General features: G+C 42.7%; 1 protein-coding gene across 6 annotated transcripts in view; it reads right to left on the bottom strand.

Moving 5' to 3' along the window:
* The window catches only part of cdin1 (CDAN1 interacting nuclease 1), a 140,966-nt gene that overhangs the window by 113,064 nt on the left and 3,727 nt on the right, over nt 1-24,175 (bottom strand). The window lies entirely within an intron of this gene.

Genomic DNA, 24,175 nt, shown 5'->3' with positions numbered 1-24,175 from the left:
CTCGGCCCGGATTGGACAGAACGAGCCAATATTACACGAGATCTCTTCTTCTCGGCCCTGATTGGACAGAACGAGCCAATATTACACGAGAGCTCTTCTTCTCGGCCCGGATTGGACAGAACGAGCCAATATTACACGAGAGCTCTTCTTCTCGGCCCGGATTGGACAGAACGAGCCAATATTACACGAGAGCTCTTCTTCTCGGCCCGGATTGGACAGAACGAGCCAATATTACACGAGAGCTCTTCTTCTCGGCCCTGATTGGACAGAACGAGCCAATATTACACGAGAGCTCTTCTTCTCGGCCCTGATTGGACAGAACGAGCCAATATTACACAAGAGCTCTTCTTCTCGGCCCTGATTGGACAGAACGAGCCAATATTACACGAGAGCTCTTCTTCTCGGCCCTGATTGGACAGAACGAGCCAATATTACACGAGATCTCTTCTTCTCGGCCCGGATTGGACAGAACGAGCCAATATTACACGAGAGCTCTTCTTCTCGGCCTTGATTGGACAGAACGAGCCAATATTACACGAGAGCTCTTCTTCTCGGCCCTGATTGGACAGAACGAGCCAATATTACACGAGATCTCTTCTTCTCGGCCCTGATTGGACAGAACGAGCCAATATTACACGAGAGCTCTTCTTCTCGGCCCTGATTGGACAGAACGAGCCAATATTACACGAGAGCTCTTCTTCTCGGCCCTGATTGGACAGAACGAGCCAATATTACACGAGAGCTCTTCTTCTCGGCCCTGATTGGACAGAACGAGCCAATATTACACGAGAGCTCTTCTTCTCGGCCCGGATTGGACAGAACGAGCCAATATTACACGAGAGCTCTTCTTCTCGGCCCTGATTGGACAGAACGAGCCAATATTACACGAGAGCTCTTCTTCTTGGCCCTGATAGGACAGAACGAGCCAATATTACACGAGAGCTCTTCTTCTCGGCCCGGATTGGACAGAACGAGCCAATATTACACGAGAGCTCTTCTTCTCGGCCCTGATTGGACAGAACGGGCCAATATTACACGAGAGCTCTTCTTCTCGGCCCTGATTGGACAGAACGAGCCAATATTACACGAGAGCTCTTCTTCTCGGCCCTGATTGGACAGAACGAGCCAATATTACACGAGATCTCTTCTTCTCGGCCCTGATTGGACAGAACGAGCCAATATTAAACGAGAGCTCTTCTTCTCGGCCCGGATTGGACAGAACGAGCCAATATCGGCCCTGATTGGACAGAACGAGCCAATATTACACGAGAGCTCTTCTTCTCGGCCCGGATTGGACAGAACGAGCCAATATTACACGAGAGCTCTTCTTCTCGGCCCTGATTGGACAGAACGAGCCAATATTACACGAGAGCTCTTCTTCTCGGCCCTGATTGGACAGAACGAGCCAATATTACACGAGAGCTCTTCTTCTCGGCCCTGATTGGACAGAACGAGCCAATATTACACGAGATCTCTTCTTCTCGGCCCTGATTGGACAGAACGAGCCAATATTACACGAGAGCTCTTCTTCTCTGCCCGGATTGGACAGAACGAGCCAATATTACACGAGAGCTCTTCTTCTCGGCCCTGATTGGACAGAACGAGCCAATATTACACGAGATCTCTTCTTCTCGGCCCTGATTGGACAGAACGAGCCAATATTACAAAAGAGCTCTTCTTCTCGGCCCTGATTGGACAGAACGAGCCAATATTACACGAGATCTCTTCTTCTCGGCCCGGATTGGACAGAACGAGCCAATATTACACGAGATCTCTTCTTCTCGGCCCTGATTGGACAGAACGAGCCAATATTACACGAGAGCTCTTCTTCTCGGCCCTGATTGGACAGAACGAGCCAATATTACACGAGAGCTCTTCTTCTCGGCCCGGATTGGACAGAACGAGCCAATATTACACGAGAGCTCTTCTTCTCGGCCCGGATTGGACAGAACGAGCCAATATTACACGAGAGCTCTTCTTCTCGGCCCGGATTGGACAGAACGAGCCAATATTACACGAGAGCTCTTCTTCTCGGCCCTGATTGGACAGAACGAGCCAATATTACACGAGAGCTCTTCTCGGCCCTGATTGGACAGAACGAGCCAATATTACACGAGAGCTCTTCTTCTCGGCCCTGATTGGACAGAACGAGCCAATATTACACGAGAGCTCTTCTTCTCGGCCCTGATTGGACAGAACGAGCCAATATTACACGAGATCTCTTCTTCTCGGCCCTGATTGGACAGAACGAGCCAATATTACACGAGAGCTCTTCTTCTCGGCCCTGATTGGACAGAACGAGCCAATATTACACGAGAGCTCTTCTTCTCGGCCCGGATTGGACAGAACGAGCCAATATTACACGAGAGCTCTTCTTCTCGGCCCGGATTGGACAGAACGAGCCAATATTACACGAGAGCTCTTCTTCTCGGCCCGGATTGGACAGAACGAGCCAATATTACACAAGAGCTCTTCTTCTCGGCCCTGATTGGACAGAACGAGCCAATATTACACGAGAGCTCTTCTTCTCGGCCCTGATTGGACAGAACGAGCCAATATTACACGAGAGCTCTTCTTCTCGGCCCGGATTGGACAGAACGAGCCAATATTACACGAGAGCTCTTCTTCTCGGCCCGGATTGGACAGAACGAGCCAATATTACACAAGAGCTCTTCTTCTCGGCCCTGATTGGACAGAACGAGCCAATATTACACGAGAGCTCTTCTTCTCGGCCCGGATTGGACAGAACGAGCCAATATTACACGAGAGCTCTTCTTCTCGGCCCGGATTGGACAGAACGAGCCAATATTACACAAGAGCTCTTCTTCTCGGCCCTGATTGGACAGAACGAGCCAATATTACACGAGAGCTCTTCTTCTCGGCCCTGATTGGACAGAACGAGCCAATATTACACGAGAGCTCTTCTTCTCGGCCCTGATTGGACAGAACGAGCCAATATTACACGAGAGCTCTTCTTCTCGGCCCTGATTGGACAGAACGAGCCAATATTACACAAGAGCTCTTCTTCTCGGCCCTGATTGGACAGAACGAGCCAATATTACACGAAAGCTCTTCTTCTCGGCCCTGATTGGACAGAACGAGCCAATATTACACGAGATCTCTTCTTCTCGGCCCTGATTGGACAGAACGAGCCAATATTACACGAGAGCTCTTCTTCTCGGCCCTGATTGGACAGAACGAGCCAATATTACACGAGATCTCTTCTTCTCGGCCCGGATTGGACAGAACGAGCCAATATTACACGAGAGCTCTTCTTCTCGGCCCTGATTGGACAGAACGAGCCAATATTACACAAGAGCTCTTCTTCTCGGCCCTGATTGGACAGAACGAGCCAATATTACACGAGAGCTCTTCTTCTCGGCCCTGATTGGACAGAACGAGCCAATATTACACGAGATCTCTTCTTCTCGGCCCTGATTGGACAGAACGAGCCAATATTACACGAGAGCTCTTCTTCTCGGCCCTGATTGGACAGAACGAGCCAATATTACACGAGAGCTCTTCTTCTCGGCCCGGATTGGACAGAACGAGCCAATATTACACGAGAGCTCTTCTTCTCGGCCCGGATTGGACAGAACGAGCCAATATTACACGAGAGCTCTTCTTCTCGGCCCGGATTGGACAGAACGAGCCAATATTACACAAGAGCTCTTCTTCTCGGCCCTGATTGGACAGAACGAGCCAATATTACACGAGAGCTCTTCTTCTCGGCCCTGATTGGACAGAACGAGCCAATATTACACAAGAGCTCTTCTTCTCGGCCCTGATTGGACAGAACGAGCCAATATTACACGAGAGCTCTTCTTCTCGGCCCTGATTGGACAGAACGAGCCAATATTACACGAGAGCTCTTCTTCTCGGCCCTGATTGGACAGAACGAGCCAATATTACACAAGAGCTCTTCTTCTCGGCCCTGATTGGACAGAACGAGCCAATATTACACGAGAGCTCTTCTTCTCGGCCCTGATTGGACAGAACGAGCCAATATTACACGAGATCTCTTCTTCTCGGCCTGATTGGACAGAACGAGCCAATATTACACGAGAGCTCTTCTTCTCGGCCCTGATTGGACAGAACGAGCCAATATTACACGAGAGCTCTTCTTCTCGGCCCTGATTGGACAGAACGAGCCAATATTACACGAGATCTCTTCTTCTCGGCCCGGATTGGACAGAACGAGCCAATATTACACGAGAGCTCTTCTTCTCGGCCCTGATTGGACAGAACGAGACAATATTACACGAGAGCTCTTCTTCTCGGCCCGGATTGGACAGAACGAGCCAATATTACACGAGAGCTCTTCTTCTCGGCCCTGATTGGACAGAACGAGCCAATATTACACGAGAGCTCTTCTTCTCGGCCCTGATTGGACAGAACGAGACAATATTACACGAGAGCTCTTCTTCTCGGCCCGGATTGGACAGAACGAGCCAATATTACACGAGAGCTCTTCTTCTCGGCCCTGATTGGACAGAACGAGCCAATATTACACGAGAGCTCTTCTTCTCGGCCCGGATTGGACAGAACGAGCCAATATTACACGAGAGCTCTTCTTCTCGGCCCTGATTGGACAGAACGAGCCAATATTACACGAGAGCTCTTCTTCTCGGCCCTGATTGGACAGAACGAGCCAATATTACACGAGAGCTCTTCTTCTCGGCCCGGATTGGACAGAACGAGCCAATATTACACGAGAGCTCTTCTTCTCGGCCCGGATTGGACAGAACGAGCTAAAACCCAAAAAGCGTTTCCACGTCATTTGATTCTCTCATGCGAGGAATGTTCTGGAAAACAACACTGGTGTTTTTTTCACTTTATTCAAATTATTTTATATACTAATAATTGTATTAAAAGTTATTAAAAAATAAAAGTTTATATCTCACAATTCTAACTTTATAACACGCAAACACTTTATATATCCTACTTCATACTTCAATACAAAAGGAGCCAAACTTTTGAGAAAAAACGCGTGAAAAACACTATATTAAGGAGTGGAAGTGACTAATGAGCCAATAAGTGCTGCTCCGCCGCCATCTACTGGTTATAGTGGTTATTTTGTGTCTTTTTATTTTTAAATAAAAGTGTAAGTTTTCCTACATCTTGAAACTTTTAGTTTTACAAATGGGGAAAATCTCTGAAGGACGAACAAATAAGTTTTTTGGTCATCACATTAAAAATAACATTTTATTGGATAACATGTATAGGTTTGAAGTGCTGGAAAAAGTGTGGAGCACTTGAACGTCCTTGAAAAGGGCTTGAAATTCACTCCTAAAAGGTCCTGCGAACCCTGAGATGAATAATGTAATAACATTCGACTTTCTGTCACAATACCATGGTAACAGTTAGCGTTACTACAATAAATCCAAGGTGAATTTTGGTGATTTGTGGATTTAAAGCCTTCTATAACTTGTTTGTTATGATGTTTCTCCTGGTTTCCACATCAGCGCTGTTGATCTGATATCTGTGGTTTACAACAGAGAATTCTGTTTCTCACTATATCTCTAACAAAATTTACTCAACCTGAGCCCTGCCATACCTTGAAGAATATTGATATTCGGTACCATTTTCCAAAAATGGGGGGGGAATACATTGTATGATTACATTTAGTGATGCACTGATTTTTTTTTTTACAGAAACCAAAAACAAAAAAGTATTAAATAACCAATCAATTAATTAAATTTATTAAATCGACACTAAAAATAAACATTTAAAGTCCCCCTGTAGTCAATAATTGTATTCCTTAAAACTTAGGCTATCTTTGATCACAAAAATTACATAATTAAATGTTTTTTTCTTTAAAAATAACTTATTCACGCCTCAAAATATCTTGAATGTAACTCGACACCCTTGCCTCATTTAGCATGCGTGGTTCAATGAATATGCAAATGAGCCCCGCCTCCACTCACTCACTCAGCTCAGAGATCCACTGGTTGACGATCACACGTTGATCTGATTGGTTACAAGGTAGTTTGTGACGTCAGAAACACCAGCGATTTCAAAGCGTGTGTTTGAGTCTGTCTTTGGTTCACTGCAGTTTTAAGGAGGAAATACTCAGCAATGGTGTCGACTTATGAATTTACACATGGTGTGTCTTAAAGCAGATTAAAAACACCACATAGACACATATAAACAACATTAAAAGCTGGATTTACACCACAGGGGACTTTAAATTGCACACAAGGGAATGTGTTTTTAATTAGTTATGTTTCTACTCTAATTCATAACATTTAAATTATCATTTAAACGGTGGCGGTCATATAGCCTAAGCTTTTTATGTCAGATTAATCAATGTATTGACACTGCAGGAAATAAGTACTGAACGCTTTTCAAATATTCAGATCGATATGCATAAGTTTTTATTTTTATTTTTGATAATACTTAGAAAAAAAAAACACATAACCAATCCAAACAAAACATAGGCTAGTGAAGGAGAGTTATGTTAATCATATGGGCTGGCGATGTGATGAAGAAAATGACTAATAATCGACCGACAAAACAATCTTGATGTGTGAAGCTGCAAAATCTCAAACAAAAACCACTAAAAAGTGAGCGAGAGAAGAAACACATGCGATCACAATGTGTTGGCCCAGTATTAGCCGTCAGTCTGTTGGGTGAACAAAGAGAAGAAAACCAGCGTGAAGATCAGAGAGCATTCCAGTCACAGGCTTCATTTACAACAACACACCCGAGCGGGCCATTACGTGACGACATACACACCGGCCTTGACCAGCGCGCAGTCACACATCTGCTACGCTTCAGATGGATTACACACATAATGATCCTGATTAGGCCCTAATTGCTAAATCTTTAGCCTGTTGAGTTTGAAGCGAGGTAAACTGCCCCTAATATCTGTGAAAACAGATCCCTGTCAAACAATGGGCTGAACTTTGGATTCTGGGCTTGTTTAGACTCAGTTTAAGGTTTGAAACGCTCTCGCATGAGTAAACACATCATCAGGGTGAAGCCCGCATCACCACAAGGACCTGAGAGAGACACTGCATAATGGCACACTTTCTGTTTTCAAACACTATTAATGAACTGGTTCTGAATGACCAATCGCATTGAAAATAAATGCAAATTAATTGCTAATGCAGTTATACTCATTTAATGTTTAAACGTGTTTTGCATAATGCAACTGGTGTACAGTGAGCAATAATCCATAAAGCAATGTGCTCAATATTAGAGCTGAGCAGTGACACAAATTGCATGATTCATTTTGATTTTGATTCATGAGCTTGTGATTTGATTCAATCCCATTTTAATTCAATTTGATTCAATAGCGATTCATTTGGATATATATCAGGTACAGTACACATCTATTTTTTAACAGCTAATTTAAACATTTAAATTGGGCACATAAGGCAGGTTTTATAATAATAATGTTATAATAATAACTTTTTAATTACATAATTATGTTTCTACTCTAATTTTTTAAAGTTGTCATGAAATCAAAATTGACCCTATTTCCTTTGTTAGCACACCTTACTAGTCTATATATATATATATATATATATATATATATAAATTAGTTAATACTAACTAGTATTAAAGAGGAAGAGATGTCACACACATTAAAGAGACACAAACATTTATTGACTAAATTTAGTGATGAAACAGATTCTGATGAAGACAGAATTTGTCAATAGTACCAAAGCACAACGATTATTGTGATTATTGGATGGCAGGAGCTACAAATAATGTTCAGTGAAGTTTTGATTGATTCTTAGGATATTGTTAACACCGCCTTACTCAACATGAGGTGGGATCCGGGGTCTCAATTAAGCCATAATTCAAAAGCAATAGTTGATCAAATCAAACATCATCAAGTGATGTCCAAACACAAGGTCACAGGAACAGACTCGTGAATGTCCTGAAAGGCCTGACTCCTGTTTGGGAATATTGGAAGACTGCAGTAAACAAACATCATCCAAACAACCAGAACTTACAGCAGAAGATCAATACACTCATCCGCTGAAACAACAGAATCCAGTTTCGTGAGTCTCTATGCGTCTAAGCACTATCTGAGTCAACAGAACCGCTCCAAAACACATTCATATTCCATAAACTCGACCCGGCGTTTCATCAGTCGTCATGAAATGGAAGTTGCGCCGGTCTTTTCTTCTCTATTGTGCCGTATATCGAGTGAAACGCTTCTGGAACAAGAACAAATGTGGGCGGGGCTTGATTGGCTGGTTGTGGTTTGCTATTGGCTGATCTCATGTGAGTGACAGATTATAGCCCCGCCCTCGTCATCAGAGAAGAGAAGAGAAGCTGCAAGAGGAACTTATTCTGATTCAAGATTATTAACACAATAATGATAATGTGCACCGATAAATCATTTACAATAAACACTGCAATCCTTCATAAAACAAAGAACTGATTCCATCACGGTGACTTTGAAATACAGAGCCTCATTAGAAGGTCATCAAAGAGCTGATGGCCTACAGCTCGTCATTCCCAACATGACAAAACAGAAGGTCTGGAAACACAAGAGCGCTTTGGGAATCAGCCGCTATCAACATAATTACCCGTCCTGACATTAACGCGTGAAGCATTAATATGCACAGTGTGCCAAACTCTGCACCTTTAGGTTTGGTTCTGTAGACTTTATTAATCCTCACCGGGGAAATGCACTTACTACAGCAGATCCACAAAAACAAGTACGGAAACAGTGTCATAGAAACCCTACCTGACCAACCCAGTCACAAAATGAGCATTACAATCACAAAACTGATTTCAAATTAAAATATGAAACTACTTTATTAATCTACTTAAAATAATAATTCTATCAGGATCATATCTTGCATCACTTCTGTCTAAATAAGAAATTATAAGCAGAACAACATCTTACCAGCTTTCGGTTAAAGTCTTTAATCATGGACTGAACCATTTCCAAGCGTGTCACTTTCACAAACTATTAATAATCAGAAATGGCAGCAATTAACCTAATGAATGCCACCTGGCTAATGGAGCGCCGGCACGTCATATGTTCTGATAATAATGAGCGTTCGCCGCAGATCTGAACGTCACATCCGTCAAGGCACACGCTCATTTCATTCACAATGACTTTTTGGAAAAGCTTTTAATGTCAGAATTGAGTAAATTTAGTTAAAAACTAAGTGAACTTCACGACATCTGTGAATGTACAGCGTGTGTCCGAGTGTGTGACTTCTGATCATCGCGTCTTAAGAAGCTTTTCCCCCTTGAGTCAATATTTATCACCACAGCAAAAGCGCTTGTGTTTTTGCCTCGTGCTCTACATATGCAAATTGGCCTAATTACACATGCAGATAAGTGCAAAAGAACATCTGCCTCGCCTCCATCGACATGAAGAGAAACAGTCAACTATGATGAATGTGACGTACATCAACACAACAGAAGCTCGGCCCGCGACACACACACACACACACATCTGCATCTGTTTCTGCTCGACGGGGAAACGCACTCAAATGGTCTGAAGGTCTTGAGTGATGAGATACACCTACGACTACACACAGTTAAAATAAATATTTGTCAAATTAGAGTGAATTTGGACTGACAGTAGAGCGTCCTATTATTGAAGATCTGATCGCAGTCTGATAAACCCAGAAACGGTTTGATTCACGTGTGTATGAGAGCATGTCTAGAGCATCTGCAGCTCGTTTGATTACCTCCTCTTTTAATTTGAGATTTGATGGACTCAAAAGGCAAAGATCAGATCATCCAATTAATGAATCAGTCAGTCAGTGTATAAACAGATTCACATCATCTGCGTCTGTTTCCTGGATTCTGTTTTATGAATTAATGCAAATGTATAAGCAAAAATGGTGGAAATCCAATGAATGCATAAAAGTTTATTTAAAATGTAATTAAATTTAAATTTAACAATCCTTTCATTTTATGGCAAAGTGCTGGTCAACAGACGTTTACTGTTAAAATTAAAACGCTGAAGAAAAACTGATATTGCATTAATTGCATAATTGCATTAATAATTGCATAATTGCATTGTTATTAACATAATTTGCAGACGTACATTCTACTGTACAATAGTAATATAGTTATATAATATCATAATTCAACCAAACTTTTATTTTGGTGTGTTCTGCAGTGAAGTGTTTGAGTTAACAGTTAATGCATTAGGTATTATGAAGTAACAATGAACAATCCTGAAGAAAATGTTTTATTTTCTGCGTATACTAACGTTAGGGTTAGTTAACGAGTTGCATCAATAGCCTAGATATATGATCCCTAATGAACCAATAGACCATACAGAGTTTACGGTAACACTTTACAATAAGGTTCATTAGCTAACATTAGTTAATATATTAACTAACATGAACTAACAATGAGCAATACATTTATTACAGTATTTATTAATCTTTGTTAATGTTAGTTAATAAAATCCAGCTGTTCATTGTTTGTTCATGTTAGTTTACAGTGCATTAACTAATGTTAACAAATACAACCTTTGATTTTAATAACGCATTAGTAAATGTTGAAATTAATATTAAGATTAATAAATGCTGAAAAAGTATTGTTCATTCTTAGTTCATGTTAACTAAGGTAGATAACTAATGTTAAGTAATGAACCTTATTGTAGTGTTACGGAGTTTATAAATACTGTAGAAGTAAACACTGCGGTGCACAGGACGCTCACCGAGAGTACTTTATGAGATGAACACGAGATGTTCTCCAGCTGTCGGAGAGGTTCCTCGAGTCGCTTCAAACAGAGACGCGTATAACACAATCCCAGCACTAATCATGATCATCTGTGAAAGGTGGCGCTCGGCAGCGGTTTCTGTGACAGCGTGTGTTAGAGTGATTTTATTCATCACTGCAGTTTCTCCTGCAAACTGTCAGAAAGGCCTCCTTTACCCATCATGCACTGCGAGAAACCGATTACACTCGTGCCCGAAGCAACGCTACCGACGCTTGTGCCGTTCTGGGCAATTTGTTCCATTCCAGCACTGCAACTGATCCCAGTACGCACACACACACACACACACACACCACGAGGGTCTTGTGATCGAGTGTCCTGAGACTTAAGTGTAGATCACATGACCACACATGCAGAGCTGTCAGTGCAATGCACCATATGGTGAAGGTACTGTATATTGCCACGGCCGATATTTTGGCATTTTAAAATTCTCCCCATCGACCATTATCGCTGATATAATGGCCACCATAGTATCGACTAATAAAGGAATGCACGGATCTAATATACTGTTACACGTCCGCGTTTCTCCCAGTTGTTTTTGTTTGTGTAGGACAGAACAGACTCTGTTTACGCAGTTTATGTTCGCGGCTTATTGTGATTAACATCAACTACTGTATAACTTTAAAGGGGTAGTTCACCCAAAAATGTAAATTTTGTCAGTAATAATCACTCACCCTCATGTTGTTCAACCCCGTAAGACTTTCGTTCATCTTCGGAACACAAATTAAGATATTTTTGATGAAATCTGAGAGCTGGATCACTCCTCCACAGGCTTATGGACACCTTAACTTGCTGGCCCAGAAAATGTATTAAAGACATTGTTAATATAGTCCAAGTGACTCCAGTGGCTCAATCTTAAGTTTATAAAGCGACACGAATACTTTCTGTGCACAAAAACAAACAAAAATAACGACTTTATTCCACTTTTCATTTCCTTCTCTCTGGACCTCAAGTCTTTTTACATAGTGTAATAGCGTAGCGCGTCTGTGTTGCACGTCACCACGTAGGCTCACTATTGGGCGACTCTGGTCATGTGTGATACGTGGTGACGTGCAACACAGACGCGCTACGCTATTACACTACGTAAAAAGACTTGAGGTCCAGAGAGAAGGAAATGAAAAGTGGAATAAAGTCGTTATTTTTGTTTGTTTTTGCCACAAAAAGTATTCTTGTCGCTTTATAAACTTACGCCCGTTTCACACATACTCCGTGTTGCGGTGCGTATGCGGTGCAGGAGCAGCACGCGCAATAGCTTTCACATATGCTGCGTTTGCAGTGCGGAACTGATCCGCGGCTGTAGCCACAAACACATAGACCTACTCATTATTTTTATTTCAAATCCAGAAGTTATCAGCAACTTTTATTTAAAAAAGTTTTAGGATTCTCTTTGTACACATCCTCCCTTGTCTGTCTTGGCGTCGCTCTATCTTTTTGAGCTGACTAATATAAACGCCAACGAGGAGGAGAAAGAAGCGTCGACAGATCAAACAATTGTCTTTAGAATTGTATTTTTCTTTTCTTCGTTAGGCTGTTGTTGTCCGTGCTGTTATATTTCGTTCACTGGATGGAATGTTCGTTATTATTGTGAGTCTTTGTGACGTCTGTTGTGAGTGAGTAAATAAATAATTGCACTGATTCCGCCGTTTACTTGTTCTTGTTTAGGATCTCTTCTCTCAGAGTTGATATTTTTATGACAGGACGTAACACAACGTATTATTCAATACATTACTTCTAGATTATATATTAAGTTGCTCAAGCAGTGGTAAAATATTGAACCATGTAGCTACTTATATTAAAATTGCATACAGTTTAAATTAAAACTTAATTTACAAAAACAGCAGATTCATACCTTTTCTATTTAAATCGTTATACAAAGTCTTGCATGTCACAACTAACTTGTTTTTCCACCTCCACGAATGAGACGAGTGTCGTTATGTTGCCTTGTTGAAGTAAATTGTAGTTTTCCTTGCTTTACCTCGTCTTAAAATAAAAAGATGACTGTGAAAAATGGTACTATTTAATTAAATGCATTCATGGTAAGATTACTAGCCTACATTCTATTTAATTAAATGCATTTATGGTGAAATTATTACATTTTCATGTCAATCTGTGTGCATTTTAAACACGAACCATGCGTTGTCACTTTAATTCAGCGTTTACAGCACAGCAAAAAATAGACTCGGTACGGAAAAGATCTCTGCACTGCTGTATACGCACCGCAACTGGAACGGATCGACGGACTGCATCCGTGTACAGTGTGAAAGCTCTAACCAGTTAACATGGGTGCAGAAAAAAATACGCACCGCACACGCACTGCAAACGGAGTATGTGTGAAACGGGCGTTAAGACTGAGCCACTGGAGTCACTTGGACTATATTAACAATGTCTTTAATACTTTTTCTGGGCCAGCAAGTTAAGGTGTCCATAAGCCTGTGGAGGAGTGATCCAGCTCTCAGATTCCATCAAAAATATCTTAATTTGTGTTCCGAAGATGAACGAAAGTCTTACGGGGTTGGAACAACATGAGGGAGAATAATTACTGACAGAATTTACATTTTTGGGTGAACTAACCCTTTAAGTAGTACTTAAGTTAAAGAATGTCAAAATGCCCGTCTTGGCGGTATAGTAAACCTAGTCGGTTATGTCTTAAGTGAACGTAAACAGTCGAGAAGGAAAACGCACGTGTAACAGTATCCGTTAGAAGTTAAAGAAGTGTAACACTTCAGAAAATCGATTTTTGAAGTTTGTGAATCGTTACAAATAGGTGGAAGATATAATCTCGATTCATATATGACTCGACTTTTCCCTACCAATCACAATCGTCCATTGCTGTGCCTTGTTCTGAGCACACGTATACTCAGGTGATTCTGAGTTCATGAAAGTGACATAAGTGATGGTAAAAACCCAGTCAGATTTAGCAGACCTGATAAAATGAGGCTGGTTAATGTCAGGCGTTGGATTAACAGGCATGTAATGGGAGGATAACGGGGCAGATGAGCGATAAATAACCAATGAGGAGCGCTTGTGTCCCGAGCCTTGCCATCACAAACACTGCCTTCTCAGCCAAGCCATCAGCATATCAATGGCACACCGCGTTACCGCGCAGATCGCGCTGGATAAACCCCACCATAACACAGAAATTAACAAACGCTTGACATTTGCTCGACATCCATTATTCTGACACTTCTTCAGAATTTCAAAAGCCTGAGTGCATCCTTAATCAAAATTCATATTCCCCAAGCGAGCCACTGGCAACATATTGCAGCCCGCCTCGGCGCTGATGAAAACGGCACATTAGGGCCCGTTTCAGACGCATTAAGGGCCTTGGCATTGGAGATTTCGCGTTCGCACACGCCCAAACGGGGAGCATCTGCCCGGGCCAGCACTCTCACACACATATGCACACTGGGAGGAATGGCATTTTAAAGAGGGCTGATCATTACACCCAGATTCATTCATGGGGTTGTTCTCTCTCAGGGGAGGAGTGAACCGGACCGGCGCGCTTCATTTCCAAGTCTAATGTTCAGGAGTCGGGGAAGGCCGGGCTGATGGCGCAGCTCATTGTGGCCGCGGGATTAGCATGCGTGTGCATTGTGAGACGGGCGAGTGACAGCACCGTGTCGGATCGGGGGTCCCGGCAGAACAGCCAGCGCTCGGGCCGGGAGAGCCAGCGTGACAGATGACTCCCAACATCTGTGTTACACGAGTCTCCCCTCCTGACCGCACACACACACACCGCACGAGAACGCTGAGATTATCCTTTTTATTAACCATTTTAGAACATGATTAACTCTTTTTTTATTTTAGATCATACTTACAAATATTCTATGGAATACTAAGGATACGGTCTCCAATGCTGATTAGATATGCACTTTAAACGAAACCAATACAAATTATTTAATATTTTTAACCTTTAACCATTTTAGAACATCAATCAATCAAACTTTATTTTTAAAGCACTAAAATAACCAAAGTGGACCAAAGTGCTGTACAGAAAAATAAACCAAAAACAGAAAGTACATACTTTGTGTAAAGCAAGAGACATAAAACTAGAAAAATAAACATACCGTAAAAACAGTCAAATAAATAAACAAAATGTCATCGTCAGGTGTCAAAGGTCACGGAGAAAAGGTGGGTTTTAAGAAGCGATTTAAAAACATGATTATTATTTTTTTTATCATACTTACAAATATTCTGTGACTGACCCAGTATTTTGATGTATGAATAACAGCAGCTGATCAGATATACGCACTTTAAACAAAACCAATACAAATTATTTTATCTTTTTCATTAACCATTTTAGAACATGATTAACTTTTTTTTTTTAAATCATACTTCAAAATACTGTGTCACTCATGGAATATTTGTATGTATGAATAACAGCAGTGAACTTAGTACAACTGTAAATGTACAATAATATTTCCCTCTTCTTTTCTTATTTTTAAACATTAAACCAACGAGCCTTTGTTTTGGCGGTGGGCCACAGGGGAGCCTTAGAGCTTCTCCTTTGTTGACAACAAGTTAATAAACGCTTCTCATTACAAATCTAGTGGAATCTCACAAGCTACATTTCCAAATACACGTTATTAGTAACCCTAACTTTTATTTTGATTTGTGGTTTTGTCATATATCATCTTGTTAGTGTGCAACAGTTTCCTGAAACACAGCAGAATCACAATGATCACTCAGACAGTGAATCGTTCAGTGATTATGAGATCACAAATGACTCCCTTTTTGAATCGTGAATCAATTTTCACGTCCTTTGAAATTAACCAAGAAGTTTTACTGTGACGTATATACAATGCTGATGAGAGATACATCAGTCCATTTAATAATCCCTTAAAACTCATCTTTGATCACCAAAATGACATATTTAAGCTTTTCCTTTTTCCTAAAAAAAAAAACAAAAACATTTATTTTCCATGCCTTAAAATATCTTGAATGTAACTCGACACCCTTGCCTCATTTAGTATGCGTGGTTCTATGAATATGCAAATGAGCCCTGCCTCCACTCACTCACTCAGCTCAGAGATCCACTGGTTGACGATCACACGTTGATCTGATTGGTTACAAGGTAGTTTGTGACGTCAGAAACACCAGCGATTTCAAAGCGTGTTTTTGAGACTGTCTTTGGTTCACTGCAGTTTTAAGGAGGAAATACTCAGCAATGCTGTCGACTTATGAATTTACACATGGTTTGTCTTAAAGCAGATTAAAAACACCACATAGACACATGACAGTGTTTATAGGATGCATTGAGGAGGACAAACTACACTCAATGATCCGATACACTGGATTAGATTCTGTGTAAAGAACAACTCTTTGTGACCGTATATAGTTCTCAAGTCTCAAATGTGTTTGTGTTAGACTTTTAATGAACTGTTAAATAGAAGATTCATGATTTCAATTAATTAGACATGCTTTTTGATTACTGAAATTGACAATTGATTATGGGAAATTTAAATTACAATTTAAAATTACAATTGGAAAGGATTGAATTTGGGAAAAGATCAAATGGATTTCAATCGATTGTATAGGCCTATGCTTTTTCAAACCTATTTTTAAAATAAGTATGTTTAACAGCTGAATTTGTGGTAATAAACTACATTACCCATGATGCTGTGCAGAAAATTCCACCAATTAGAGTCACGGTGAGCAAATTGCGCCAAAAGAGCTCTTTAGCTCCGCCCACTCATGAATTGTTGTTCAATTGTATACGGTTCACTATTATCATAATTAATTACACTTGCTTTTTGATTACATGAACTTCATGTAACCATTAAAATGGAGTATGGAAAATTTAAATCAGAATCCAGAACAATTAAAATGGGAAAAGACAGAATTTAGGGAAAAAATAAGAAGGATTTGATCGGGCCTATAAAAGGACAGGGTGAGGATGAACATCAGACTCAGTGTTTCCAGTGTTAAAGCATGCAGATGGGATGAGCTCGGGCCGGTTCGGTGTTCCCAGCAGTGACAACACGGATGAAGAACATCAGAGGACAACACACACACACACACACACACACACACTCCTCTAGTGTTTACCCAGGCCCGTGGCTCTCAGACGGGGGGGTATTGGCAGGCCTGAGCGCACGCTAAGAGATGATGGATGGCCTAGTCGATATGTTGTGTCTTAAGAGCCCGATTCCCTGCCAGTCCAATCACGAGGCCTCCAGAGCGCGCTCGGCTGATTGGACGAGCCGAGCCGTTCTGCAGGCTGTGACAACACTACGTCTGTCGAGCTGAGTGGAGGCTAATCGATCGTATATGCTTCTGTTGAAGACACGCCTTTGCATTATTGCAACTTATTATTTAAATAATCATGTTTAACAGCTGAATTTGTGGTGAAAAACTACATTACCCATGATGCTGTGCAGAAAATTCCACCAATTAGAGAGTCACCAAAAGAGCTCTATAGCTCCGCCCACTCTCATGAATTGATGTTAAATGGTAGAGATGCACCGATATGAACATTTTGGCTGATACTGAGAACCGATAATTCTTTACATTTGTAAGCCGATAACCGATATATTAGCCGATAAATCTAAATTCAAGTTATTATATACTTTGAGAGCCTGATTACAAAAACAAAAAGCTTATGATTAAAAGCCATGTCCAAAACACTTCAACATAAATCAGACATATACAATACAGTAGCCTCGCTTGACCCAGTGTAAGAGTCCTTAACTTTTAAAATTAATTTTACACTCCTATGGCCAACTTTCTTAATTAAAAAATGGTAACACTGCATAATAAGGTTTCATTTAGTTAGCATTAGTTAACATGAACCAAGACTGAATGAACAATACTTCTACAGCATTTATTAATCTTTATTACATTAAGACTTTTTTTTAAGATCCAAAGTTGTATCTTTATTCTGTAACAGTGGTTAATGCACTGAGAACTAACGTGAACTCGTTTTTTGGGGGTCGACAGCTTATAAAACTGTATTTCTGGGTTATTTAGCTTGTTTGCTGTACGCCTTGTCACACAGCAGCTTTTAGACAGTTTTTTTTGTTATAAGTCATAAATGACAAGGAGGACAGCCTCACACAACACAAACTCAATGGAGACGGTGGAGAACTTAAATAATCATGATTAACAGCTGAATTTGTGGAGAAAAACTACATTACCCATGATGCTGTGCAGGAAGTTGTGCAACACAAGTCTGTCAAATAGGCTTACATAAAATTACAATGATAACCTTATAATAATTGTGTGCTTGGGACACGACTTTTGTTTTTTTAACTTATATAAAAACTTAAAACTTAAATTTATCGGCCAATATATCGGTTATCGGCTTACGAATGTAAAGAATTATCGGTTATCGGTATCGGCCTAAATGTTTATACGCAAGTCTGTAATGTTGTGATTCGCTCTGTAGCCGCATGGTTTGATTCAAGACTTATAACGCTTTAACGAAGCTTGTTATAAATCCCCAGAATGGAGGAAGTGATGTGAACTCTGGCTGTGTTTGAGTCGTGCTTCTGGCCGAGGAAAGCGCTAGTCCTGGAAGACGAAACACACCGCGAGCGAGAACGAGCGAGGCCATACATCAGGATATTCCAGGAGGACAGTGGCATATAGAGCAGCACATCTGGGGCACGAGACTCACACACACGCGCGTCTGTAAAGTGCTGACGCCAATAACAGCGCAGTGTTCCTGCGGGACACACTCCAGCGGTGATTACTGCACCAGGAAAACACCGGGATCTGCTCCACATGACCTCTGAAGAACCTCAGGGGTCTGACGGGATTACACGTGTAACATTCAATAAAGACACGCTCTCAGTGTCACGGACACAACACACACCACTCTGCCTCTACACACACAATCAACATATCCACCAGATTATTAGATGTTAGACTGATCAAACACACACACACATGCTCAAATGTGTCAGGATTTTAGCCCCTGGATATTTGATCACAGTAAAGAGGACATTATGTTTATTCTGAGAGAGAATATTCTTTAAATAAACTATGTCGGAAAAATCATGAATAAATCTAAATATCACACACACACTTATTAAAATCACGTTGACAATAATCACCATTAATATCAAGCTAAACATGCTGATCAATCTTGCTTTTTGATCAACAACTGACTGCAAGAACTAAGGCGACCATCAGAACCAAACCCAGTGTGTTTCTGGCGTGAGTGTGTGTGTTGCTCTGGGTCTTACTGTGGAAACTGAGTCTTGAGTGTGTGTGTTGCTCTGGGTCTTACTGTGGAAACTGAGTCTTGAGTGTGTGTGTTGCTCTGGGTCTTACTGTGGAAACTGAGTCTTGAGTGTGTGTGTTGCTCTGGGTCTTACTGTGGAAACTGAGTCTTGAGTGTGTGTGATGCTCTGGGTCTTACTGTGGAAACTGAGTCTTGAGTGTGTGTGATGCTCTGGGTCTAACTGTGGAAACTGAGTCTTAAGTGTGTGTGTTGCTCTGGGTCTAACTGTGGAAACTGAGTCTTGAGTGTGTGTGTTGCTCTGGGTCTTACTGTGGAAACTGGGTCTTGAGTGTGTGTGTTGCTCTGGGTCTTACTGTGGAAACTGAGTCTTGAGTGTGTGTGATGCTCTGGGTCTTACTGTGGAAACTGAGTCTTAAGTGTGTGTGATGCTCTGGGTCTAACTGTGGAAACTGAGTCTTGAGTGTGTGTGTTGCTCTGGGTCTTACTGTGGAAACTGAGTCTTGAGTGTGTGTGATGCTCTGGGTCTTACTGTGGAAACTGAGTCTTGAGTGTGTGTGATGCTCTGGGTCTTACTGTGGAAACTGGGTCTTGAGTGTGTGTGTTGCTCTGGGTCTTACTGTGGAAACTGAGTCTTGAGTGTGTGTGATGCTCTGGGACTTACTGTGGAAACTGGGTCTTGAGTGTGTGTGTTGCTCTGGGTCTAACTGTGGAAACTGGGTCTTGAGTGTGTGTGTGTTGCTCTGGGTCTTACTGTGGAAACTGAGTCTTGAGTGTGTGTGTTGCTCTGGGTCTCACTGTGGAAACTGAGTCTTGAGTGTGTGTGATGCTCTGGGTCTTACTGTGGAAACTGGGTCTTGAGTGTGTGTGTTGCTCTGGGTCTTACTGTGGAAACTGAGTCTTGAGTGTGTGTGTTGCTCTGGGTCTTACTGTGGAAACTGAGTCTTGAGTGTGTGTGTTGCTCTGGGTCTTACTGTGGAAACTGAGTCTTGAGTGTGTGTGATGCTCTGGGTCTTACTGTGGAAACTGAGTCTTGAGTGTGTGTGATGCTCTGGGTCTAACTGTGGAAACTGAGTCTTAAGTGTGTGTGTTGCTCTGGGTCTAACTGTGGAAACTGAGTCTTGAGTGTGTGTGTTGCTCTGGGTCTTACTGTGGAAACTGAGTCTTGAGTGTGTGTGTTGCTCTGGGTCTCACTGTGGAAACTGAGTCTTGAGTGTGTGTGATGCTCTGGGTCTTACTGTGGAAACTGAGTCTTGAGTGTGTGTGTTGCTCTGGGTCTAACTGTGGAAACTGAGTCTTGAGTGTGTGTGATGCTCTGGGTCTAACTGTGGAAACTGGGTCTTGAGTGTGTGTGTTGCTCTGGGTCTTACTGTGGAAACTGAGTCTTGAGTGTGTGTGATGCTCTGGGTCTAACTGTGGAAACTGGGTCTTGAGTGTGTGTGTTGCTCTGGGTCTTACTGTGGAAACTGAGTCTTGAGTGTGTGTGATGCTCTGGGTCTTACTGTGGAAACTGAGTCTTGAGTGTGTGTGTTGCTCTGGGTCTAACTGTGGAAACTGAGTCTTGAGTGTGTGTGTTGCTCTGGGTCTCACTGTGGAAACTGAGTCTTGAGTGTGTGTGATGCTCTGGGTCTTACTGTGGAAACTGAGTCTTGAGTGTGTGTGTTGCTCTGGGTCTTACTGTGGAAACTGAGTCTTGAGTGTGTGTGTTGCTCTGGGTCTTACTGTGGAAACTGAGTCTTGAGTGTGTGTGTTGCTCTGGGTCTTACTGTGGAAACTGAGTCTTGAGTGTGTGTGATGCTCTGGGTCTAACTGTGGAAACTGGGTCTTGAGTGTGTGTGTTGCTCTGGGTCTTACTGTGGAAACTGAGTCTTGAGTGTGTGTGTTGCTCTGGGTCTTACTGTGGAAACTGAGTCTTGAGTGTGTGTGATGCTCTGGGTCTTACTGTGGAAACTGAGTCTTGAGTGTGTGTGTTGCTCTGGGTCTTACTGTGGAAACTGAGTCTTGAGTGTGTGTGTTGCTCTGGGTCTTACTGTGGAAACTGAGTCTTGAGTGTGTGTGATGCTCTGGGTCTAACTGTGGAAACTGGGTCTTGAGTGTGTGTGTTGCTCTGGGTCTTACTGTGGAAACTGAGTCTTGAGTGTGTGTGATGCTCTGGGTCTTACTGTGGAAACTGAGTCTTGAGTGTGTGTGTTGCTCTGGGTCTTACTGTGGAAACTGAGTCTTGAGTGTGTGTGTTGCTCTGGGTCTAACTGTGGAAACTGAGTCTTGAGTGTGTGTGTTGCTCTGGGTCTAACTGTGGAAACTGGGTCTTGAGTGTGTGTGTTGCTCTGGGTCTCACTGTGGAAACTGAGTCTTGAGTGTGTGTGATGCTCTGGGTCTTACTGTGGAAACTGAGTCTTGAGTGTGTGTGTTGCTCTGGGTCTTACTGTGGAAACTGAGTCTTGAGTGTGTGTGTTGCTCTGGGTCTTACTGTGGAAACTGAGTCTTGAGTGTGTGTGTTGCTCTGGGTCTTACTGTGGAAACTGAGTCTTGAGTGTGTGTGTTGCTCTGGGTCTTACTGTGGAAACTGAGTCTTGAGTGTGTGTGATGCTCTGGGTCTAACTGTGGAAACTGGGTCTTGAGTGTGTGTGTTGCTCTGGGTCTTACTGTGGAAACTGAGTCTTGAGTGTGTGTGTTGCTCTGGGTCTTACTGTGGAAACTGGGTCTTGAGTGTGTGTGATGCTCTGGGTCTTACTGTGGAAACTGAGTCTTGAGTGTGTGTGTTGCTCTGGGTCTTACTGTGGAAACTGAGTCTTGAGTGTGTGTGTTGCTCTGGGTCTTACTGTGGAAACTGAGTCTTGAGTGTGTGTGATGCTCTGGGTCTAACTGTGGAAACTGGGTCTTGAGTGTGTGTGTTGCTCTGGGTCTTACTGTGGAAACTGAGTCTTGAGTGTGTGTGATGCTCTGGGTCTTACTGTGGAAACTGAGTCTTGAGTGTGTGTGTTGCTCTGGGTCTTACTGTGGAAACTGAGTCTTGAGTGTGTGTGATGCTCTGGGTCTTACTGTGGAAACTGAGTCTTGAGTGTGTGTGTTGCTCTGGGTCTTACTGTGGAAACTGGGTCTTGAGTGTGTGTGTTGCTCTGGGTCTTACTGTGGAAACTGAGTCTTGAGTGTGTGTGATGCTCTGGGTCTAACTGTGGAAACTGGGTCTTGAGTGTGTGTGATGCTCTGGGTCTTACTGTGGAAACTGAGTCTTGAGTGTGTGTGTTGCTCTGGGTCTTACTGTGGAAACTGAGTCTTGAGTGTGTGTGTTGCTCTGGGTCTTACTGTGGAAACTGAGTCTTGAGTGTGTGTGTTGCTCTGGGTCTTACTGTGGAAACTGAGTCTTGAGTGTGTGTGATGCTCTGGGTCTAACTGTGGAAACTGAGTCTTGAGTGTGTGTGTTGCTCTGGGTCTTACTGTGGAAACTGGGTCTTGAGTGTGTGTGTTGCTCTGGGTCTTACTGTGGAAACTGAGTCTTGAGTGTGTGTGTTGCTCTGGGTCTAACTGTGGAAACTGAGTCTTGAGTGTGTGTGTTGCTCTGGGTCTCACTGTGGAAACTGAGTCTTGAGTGTGTGTGTTGCTCTGGGTCTAACTGTGGAAACTGAGTCTTGAGTGTGTGTGTTGCTCTGGGTCTCACTGTGGAAACTGAGTCTTGAGTGTGTGTGTTGCTCTGGGTCTAACTGTGGAAACTGAGTCTTGAGTGTGTGTGTTGCTCTGGGTCTAACTGTGGAAACTGGGTCTTGAGTGTGTGTGTTGCTCTGGGTCTCACTGTGGAAACTGAGTCTTGAGTGTGTGTGTTGCTCTGGGTCTTACTGTGGAAACTGAGTCTTGAGTGTGTGTGATGCTCTGGGTCTAACTGTGGAAACTGAGTCTTGAGTGTGTGTGTTGCTCTGGGTCTAACTGTGGAAACTGAGTCTTGAGTGTGTGTGTTGCTCTGGGTCTAACTGTGGAAACTGAGTCTTGAGTGTGTGTGATGCTCTGGGTCTAACTGTGGAAACTGAGTCTTGAGTGTGTGTGATGCTCTGGGTCTAACTGTGGAAACTGAGTCTTGAGTGTGTGTGTTGCTCTGGGTCTTACTGTGGAAACTGAGTCTTGAGTGTGTGTGTTGCTCTGGGTCTAACTGTGGAAACTGAGTCTTGAGTGTGTGTGTTGCTCTGGGTCTCACTGTGGAAACTGAGTCTTGAGTGTGTGTGTTGCTCTGGGTCTTACTGTGGAAACTGAGTCTTGAGTGTGTGTGTTGCTCTGGGTCTCACTGTGGAAACTGAGTCTTGAGTGTGTGTGATGCTCTGGGTCTTACTGTGGAAACTGGGTCTTGAGTGTGTGTGTTGCTCTGGGTCTTACTGTGGAAACTGAGTCTTGAGTGTGTGTGATGCTCTGGGTCTTACTGTGGAAACTGAGTCTTGAGTGTGTGTGATGCTCTGGGTCTTACTGTGGAAACTGAGTCTTGAGTGTGTGTGATGCTCTGGGTCTTACTGTGGAAACTGAGTCTTGAGTGTGTGTGACGCTCTGGGTCTTACTGTGGAAACTGAGTCTTGAGTGTGTGTGTTGCTCTGGGTCTTACTGTGGAAACTGAGTCTTGAGTGTGTGTGTTGCTCTGGGTCTTACTGTGGAAACTGGGTCTTGAGTGTGTGTGACGCTCTGGGTCTTACTGTGGAAACTGAGTCTTGAGTGTGTGTGTTGCTCTGGGTCTTACTGTGGAAACTGAGTCTTGAGTGTGTGTGATGCTCTGGGACTTACTGTGGAAACTGAGTCTTGAGTGTGTGTGTTGCTCTGGGTCTTACTGTGGAAACTGAGTCTTGAGTGTGTGTGTTGCTCTGGGTCTTACTGTGGAAACTGGGTCTTGAGTGTGTGTGTTGCTCTGGGTCTTACTGTGGAAACTGGGTCTTGAGTGTGTGTGATGCTCTGGGTCTTACTGTGGAAACTGAGTCTTGAGTGTGTGTGTTGCTCTGGGTCTCACTGTGGAAACTGAGTCTTGAGTGTGTGTGTTGCTCTGGGTCTTACTGTGGAAACTGAGTCTTGAGTGTGTGTGACGCTCTGGGTCTCACTGTGGAAACTGAGTCTTGAGTGTGTGTGTTGCTCTGGGTCTTACTGTGGAAACTGAGTCTTGAGTGTGTGTGTTGCTCTGGGTCTTACTGTGGAAACTGAGTCTTGAGTGTGTGTGTTGCTCTGGGTCTTACTGTGGAAACTGAGTCTTGAGTGTGTGTGTTGCTCTGGGTCTAACTGTGGAAACTGAGTCTTGAGTGTGTGTGTTG

The sequence above is a fragment of the Scardinius erythrophthalmus genome (assembly GCF_964197995.2).
Source record: "Scardinius erythrophthalmus genome assembly, chromosome: 19".
Classification (NCBI taxonomy): domain Eukaryota; kingdom Metazoa; phylum Chordata; class Actinopteri; order Cypriniformes; family Leuciscidae; genus Scardinius; species Scardinius erythrophthalmus.
This window is presented reverse-complemented; position numbering and strand designations above follow the sequence as displayed.